The sequence below is a fragment of the Populus trichocarpa genome, chromosome 16 (genome assembly GCF_000002775.5).
Source record: "Populus trichocarpa isolate Nisqually-1 chromosome 16, P.trichocarpa_v4.1, whole genome shotgun sequence".
In the NCBI taxonomy this organism is placed as follows: domain Eukaryota; kingdom Viridiplantae; phylum Streptophyta; class Magnoliopsida; order Malpighiales; family Salicaceae; genus Populus; species Populus trichocarpa.
The window spans coordinates 12,290,769-12,296,405 of NC_037300.2; positions in this window are offsets into that span (position 1 = coordinate 12,290,769).

The window sequence follows — 5,637 nt, forward strand, 5'->3', positions numbered from 1 at the left end:
TACATTATTAGCTTATTCCAATAATCCACACAAAATCCCTAATTCAACAACTTATCCAAAATTAAACGGGATATATAATTAATTGAAATAATTAATTCATAATTAATTCAACCTATTTTCATGTTCAACTATATCAAGTCAACCCTAATTGATGGTATTCTAAACTAATTTATTATTAAGGCAACAAACCCTAAATTCACTATAAACCCTAAATTCAACTTAAACAATCATTTCATTTCATTTTAACCAAACCAAACACAATTTCATAACAATGTAGTATATTTACCTTGCTTGTAGGACTAGAAAAACGGATGAGGATTTGCTGGCAAAGGCGATTGTGGCGGTGGCGATAACAATGGATTTTTAACAAAAAAAAAAAAATACTTAGAGACTAGAATGTGTTTGATTTTTAGGTATTTTAATGGGAAAAACAAGTGTTTAGTGAGTTTTTTAGAGATATATGAGCCGAGGGTGTCAATATATAGAGAGAGAAGGAGTTGTTGTGTCTGTGTTCTTCAATCAGGAGATGTGTTTAAATTTGAAGACATGTCGTGCTTTAGAAGCACAATAATGTGAAAGTGTGTTATTTCACCATATCTTTTTTAAATGGTGTTATTCTACCAAAACTTTTAATTTACTATGCTAATTGTTTTTTTGAAAAAAACCAAAAAAACTCACTTTATTGGATTAAATTTTAAACCATAAAAAAAAAATTTGATTTAAGATTGTAACCATGCAATTAATGACATCCATACCCTTCAAGTTGATAAGAAATGAACCCTTAAGAAATTGTATTATTCAATAAGCAAGACAAAATCTTTATCACAATAATCACAAATAGATAAGGTGTGTTTGGAATTCTCTAATTATCAACATGAATAATCAAATATAAAATATAATGTCCATAATCTTAGAATTTATGATTTTTACATTTAAATAAGTATTAAATAAAATATATCTTAATCCATAGCAAACATTTTAAGATATAGGAATCTTAAAAATAATTTGATGATAAAAACTATATGATGTAGTCGGGCTTGAGATAACAAATGATGTTGAGCAGTTAGGATTGGATCTACCACGACTAGATAATGATTTGTCCTAGACAAATTATGTGGATGGTCTAGCAGATGCGTTTATGGACCAATGAGATAGATTTAGACCCAAAACAAGGTCTGGTCGCACCGTACCAGAATGATGGCTAAAAAAGGTTATAACTTTTGATCCAACCATCGGACTGTGATGTTTCCCTTTTAGTATCCATTACATCGCTACACAGACCATCGAATCTTTAGATATAAAAAATCTCGTTTATGCAACTAAATTGGCAGTTTTGTTATTTTCTTTATTATTTTTGGATTTTGTGCCTTTTTTTTGGATTTTATGATTATTTCCTTTATATTTTATGGATTCTTATTTTTGTTTCCTAGTTACGGTAGGGTTTATGACATATTTAAGGTTTTGTAAACCTCCTAATGAAAAATACATCATCAGCTTTACTTTTTGAGAGAATAAACCGTGAATTTTGAGGTTCACATTTACAACCCCCTTTGCTTATCAAATATTTTTGTTATGTGTTTGTTATTGCCTTTAACTTCCATATGTATCACTATTTTTCTCTTATTTCACTCAATTCTCTTACGTAAGTTTTTAATGAAATAAAACATACAATTATAGGGTTGAGAGATGATTAGTTTTCTAAATAGACTCCTTATGTTATATATACATCATATATGTCGCACGTGAGTGCATGTCACAAAGAATGTGTCCACTCTCTTTCTTTGAGTAATCGGTACAATGGGAGAGACAAAGAGTTCTTGTCTTTTATCAGTGGAAAGAGAGAATGAGTGTCGCAACATAGTATTTTGGTATTTAGAAATCCTAACTGATCTCAGAGATCGAGTACTAGGATTGGTTGCGTAAAGGAAATGTATTAGCACCCGAAATATGTCCTACATAAGGTAAGCTACATTGTTTAATTGTCTGATAAAAGCTGAGGTTTTATTGTGCTTTCTAATTATTGGTTTGTCTAAGGTTTAAGAAAAGTACTACTCGATAAGGAGATTCTTATTTTATCGGGTAAAACCTAACCATTCTAATGTAAAAAAACATAACTAACTTTTATTTAATATTAGGAATATGTCTTAAGTATAAGTTTGTAATCTCAGATATTAAAAGAAAATAAAATAATTCTTTTATTATTTTAGAAATATTGGCTTAGTTCTCATGGCTTTAATAAAGTGGTTATCAAAGCCAAAAATGCATGCTAATATATAAATTTTTGAATTTTTTTGTTATATGACAATATGATATGAAAATTTCTATATTTTAGAGACTTGATTGTATGTAATGAAAACAAGACTTTTTTTTTTGTTTTTTATGAGTAAAGTTTTACTATGTTTTGGAGAAAACTGTATATTTTAATACAGGATTTGTATCCTTACAATATAAAAATACAAACCAATATTAATCAAAAATTGAGTGAAATATGCGAGAAAATCAAAAATTGTTTTAAAGGATTTTTGGATTTTTTTTGAAAAATTTTTCCTTTTGTTTTTAATTAATATATAATATATTATAATATAATATTATTATATTATAATAAACTGGAATGGGCCTGACCCAATTATATGGGTTGAGCCCATCCTAGCTATGCTGAAATCAGCCTAGAATAAATTGGGTTAAGATTAACCCAAAGGTATTGGGCCGGTGTCGGCCCAATAAATTTTCTCCTTTTGGACTGGGACGGACCCAACCCAGTTATTTTAGTCTGGGCCAAAACTAGTCCAACCTTTTAAACAACGGAGAACTCTCCACTGTTCACATGCAACATGAATAGTGGAGAGTGAATTAACTCACTCTCCATTGTTCGCTTTGCATAATAGTGGATATGGCAAAGCAGAAGAAGAAGGAAGAGGAGAAGGGCGGGGGAAAGCGAACTGGGTGGTGTCTCGTGGCGGTGGTGGAAAAATGTAGTTGCAGACGGTGGCGTTGCGGTAGTTCCTCCCTTTTTCTCTTATGCTTATCTTTGTTTCTTCATCCTTCTGTTTTTTATTTTTGTTTCTCTCATTCTTTCCCTTTAGGTTTTCACCTGATATTTCTTTTTCTTTTTTTCCACTTATGTTTCTCTTGTTTTTTTGTCCTCTCATTCTTTGTTCTTTATTTATTTTTCACCTTTTAAATCCCCTTCTTTTTCTTTATTTTTCGTCCCCTTCTCTCTATTTTTTTCTCGTCTTTCTTTCCTCCCTAGTCTTTTCTATTTTCTCTCGTCTATTTCTCTGTTTTTCAACTCTCAGAATCCTTTTTCTCTTCTTTTTTTATCATCTGTTCGTTCTCTCCTCCTCCCAAAAATGTCATTCCCATCACTTTTTTTCTCCTGGTCTAGTCATAGGGACAGGGTAAGGTGCTTGAGGCGGCCTCTATGCAGCTGCTCGCAGAGCATGGCTCTCCTCTCATTTTATTATGGTGGTAGGCTATAAAGGGGTGTGGGTTGTGTCAGGGTTTGAGCAAATGGAAAGGGGAGAGGGGGAGAGAGACTGCAAAAAAAACCTTTCTTCCCCTTCTCTATCTTCGTCTAGGAAGAAGAAGTTGCATAGTGCCGTCAAAACAACATTCTTTTCAACTTTGTATTTTTTATTTTTTTTTATTAATAACAATGAATGAAACGACGTTATTTTTTATAAAATACGCTATTTCGGTTAAATGAAAATGGCACCAAAAAAGTCACTTTCCAAATCAGTCCTTAATTTTTTATTTATTCAATCAAGTTCTCAATTGTAATTTTGACTTTAAGAATCAATTCAATTGCATCACTGTCAAATTCAAATGTCGGACTTGATGTTGACTACCTTTTTTATTTTGATCTTTGGTCTCGGATTTATGTAATTTAGCCCCAATTGACCATCAAACTTTTAAATTTCTTTAATTTGGCCCCTGATTCTCGTCAATTGGGTCCCTAAAGTTTGGCGTCTTTTACATAATGGTCATTGGCTGTGAATTTCTTCAATTTAGCCCTTAATTGGCCTCAAAACTTTAATTTTTTTGCAATTTTTACCCCTAATTTCAACCAATTGACTTAGTAAAAATTAAATTTAGTCTTTTAAAATTCCAATCTTCTCAAAATAAGCTATAAAATTGAGCTTCCAAACTTAATTTTTCACCAATTAAACCCCTAATAAAATTAATTTAACCCACTTAAAGTATAATTAAGTATTTACACTTGATTAAATCCTTAAATTGGACTCAAATTAATTCTCAAACATAATTAAACTTTAATTTGGCCAATGATTAAATCAAATTGACCTATTAAAAGTTTAATTATACCCTTGGACTTAATTTCTATACAAATTCATCCAATAATCATTTAATTTGACCTTAAATCTGCATTGTTTTTTTAGTCTTGGATATAATGGGGTACAATTAGGCTTTGAATTTCATCCAAAATTGCAGCTTGATTTTCCCATATGTTTGAGATCCTCCATGGCCTGCTTTCTTCGCGTTGTCAATCTTTATTTTATTTCTTCGTTTTTGTTTTGGAAAAAAAGAAGTGAATTTAGAGAATAACCCAAGAGTGAGTTATAATATTTGTTGCACATGTGCGGTGTCACGACGATTGCGTCCACTCTCGTATTTTTATATAATCGGGACATGTGGTAGACAAGGATTTCTTATCTTTTCAGTGGAAAGAGGGAATGAGTCACCACCTACTTTTTTTTGTCACTAGAAACCCTAGTTGGTCTCAGAGATTGAGCACGAGAACTAGTTGCATAAAGGGAAGATATTAGCACCCCAAATACGCCCTACCTAAGGTAAGCTACATTGTTTAATTGTCAAATATATGCTAAGATATTGTCGTGTTTTTTAATTGTTTGTCTGTCTAAGATTTAAGAAAAGTTCTCCTTAGTAAGTAGATCCTTATCTTATCGGTAAAACCTAACTATTCTAATGTCGATAAAGAAGAACTAACTTTTTAATATTGAGAATACATTTTACGTATAAGTTCGTAATATCAGATATTAAAAGAAAACAAAATATTTATTTGGTATTTTTTGAAATAGTAACGTAGTTCTCATGACTTTAATAAACTAGTTATTAAAGTCAAAAATGCATGCTAAAACATATTTTTTAAATTTTTTTGTTATCTGAAAATATGATATGAAAATTTCTTACAAGCTTTAAGAGACTTGGCTATATGCATGAAAACAAGATATTTTTTTGTTTTTCTATATAATTGTTTTGCAACATTTGAGAGAAAACTGAGTATTTTAATATAAGATTTGTATCTTTATAGTGTAAATACACAAATCAATATTAAGCAAAATTAATTGAAAAATACGCGGGAAAATCACAAATTTTGAAAGGGTGTTTTTTGGAATTTTTTAATATATTATATTATATTATATTATATAATGTTATTAATATATAATGGGATAGGTTGGCCCAAATATATGGGTTGATCTCATCCTTGCTGGGCCAAACTCAGCCTAGAAGAAGTGGGGCCAACATCGGCCTAGAAGAGTGTTGGGCGGGTGTCGACCCCTTTCTTTTCTGTTTTTTGGGTTGGGTCGAACCCGACCTAGCTATTTTGATCTGGGTTAGAGTTGTCCAGCCCGCTAAACAGAGAAGAAGCTCTCCACT